Source organism: Macrobrachium rosenbergii, chromosome 46, assembly GCF_040412425.1.
Source record: "Macrobrachium rosenbergii isolate ZJJX-2024 chromosome 46, ASM4041242v1, whole genome shotgun sequence".
NCBI classification, from domain to species: Eukaryota; Metazoa; Arthropoda; class Malacostraca; order Decapoda; family Palaemonidae; genus Macrobrachium; species Macrobrachium rosenbergii.
Window position 1 is genome coordinate 10,030,747 of NC_089786.1, and position 1,754 is coordinate 10,032,500.

The following is a 1,754-nucleotide window of genomic DNA, read 5'->3' on the forward strand; positions in this document are numbered from 1 at the left end:
TTTGTTATACTATTCGTGATATATATATCAATATAATATATAATAAAATGTAATTCTGTTTAACATGATTACACATTTTCGCAGCCATCAGAAATTATGACATGCACAGTACTTTTGATTTGTAAACAAGGCAAGTTGTCTACGGTGGACCTTGATGTTGTATAAGATTTTTGAAGTTTTTCTCTCATCGATTTAATTTTTCATTTTGAACACTGCATTGGATTTTTCGTTTCTGATTTTTTTTTATTTTTCCATATTGAACCCATGATTTTGTTTTCATTATTTGTTTTTTTAAACCTGGTGTTTCTCTTAATTTTTAACTCGTGTTTTCAACCATTGCTTCATCTCTTTCATTTTTACATCGTTTGTTCGAAGCCCTTTAATGTTTAAACAATTCATTTTTGTGTATCAGCTGTGAGTTATCAACGTCATCTTTTATCATTTTTAAATGCGTCATTCATATGAATGTCTTTTTCACATAAGCTCTCACAGACCTATATAAGTACTGAAGTATATTAATTGTATATATATATAGTTAGGTGTGCGGTATAAGACACTGTAGTAAGATTATCCAAGTATGTAGTTCTGTATTAACTTATTTTGCAGGTAATTGAAACTTAACGAAGTTTATTATAATTATTACTTTTAATAATCTTATAAATTCACAAATCTATCATCATCTATATATCAAATATAAAAAAAGAAAATATAACAATATATAATTGCCAGTATGGCATACCTTTCGGAAGACTGAAAATAAGAAATCTGGCAGAATTCAGTTATTATTATTAAAGGAAATTTGTAAACCAGATCTCTTACTTTCAGCTTCAACTTACACTCTCAAAGTGAAAGAAAATGTAGTATTGTGACTATGTATAAAATTCCGTATACATTATTTATGTATGGCTTACTTTTAGATGTTTTGATACTATTTGAGTTTGTAAATATAGGCTGAAGCCAGAAAACATTAAATTAAGCGGTACCCCACTTAATATTTACCTTTGATTATTATCACAAAAACTGACAGAATATTGATTTTCTCTGAATAACTTGTAGACACTCTAGTATATTACTTCGCTATCAAATTCGCCATTGAAAAACGGTTTTCACGCTCACTGTACTTCGTGATGGCCTCTGACGCCTTTGCTAAACTTTTGGTGGCCAGTGCCAAAATATCGACACTCGTGGGACTCCGTCGAATTTCATTCTTGTTGTGATCAACTTGAGTGGGCGGAGAACTCTTACCAGCGTCGTCGGGAGACCTAGAACTCTTCCTATCCACCGTCAGGTCAAGAGCTTTTCTTCAGCCACTTCGGCAGTGTCACCTGCCATGACGAATATCACATCTCTTTCGGCATTTGCATTTTTCGCGTCGTCGACGATCACTTCGGGAGAACTTGGGGGCACGGGAAGGACCGGGACGCGATTTTGTGTCTGGAAGAGGTGCAGGTCACGGCTCAGACTCCTGTGAAGGTGGGCAAGGGTTGGGTATGGCGCCAGTCTATCCCGTAGATCCAAATTCCTGAAGGGGGATGTAGACACGGACGGCGGAGAAGGGACATGGAGCGGCGACTGAAGAGCTTCGTGGGCGTGTTGGGCCTTATGCACAGCCAGAGTCCTGGCCTGGCAGAAGCCCTTACTGCATACCTCACACTTGAAGGGCTTTTCTTTGCTGTGGATGTACTTGTGGTCCCTCAGGTGGTCCTGCCTCCTGAAGGCTTTGCCGCAGATGTCGCAGGGGAAGGGCCTTTCGT

General features: G+C 37.7%; 1 pseudogene; it reads right to left on the reverse strand.

The window, feature by feature from the left end:
- Positions 1–928: 928 nt before the first annotated feature.
- LOC136830046 (uncharacterized) overlaps positions 929–1,754 on the reverse strand; it is a 1,836-nt pseudogene continuing 1,010 nt past the window's right edge.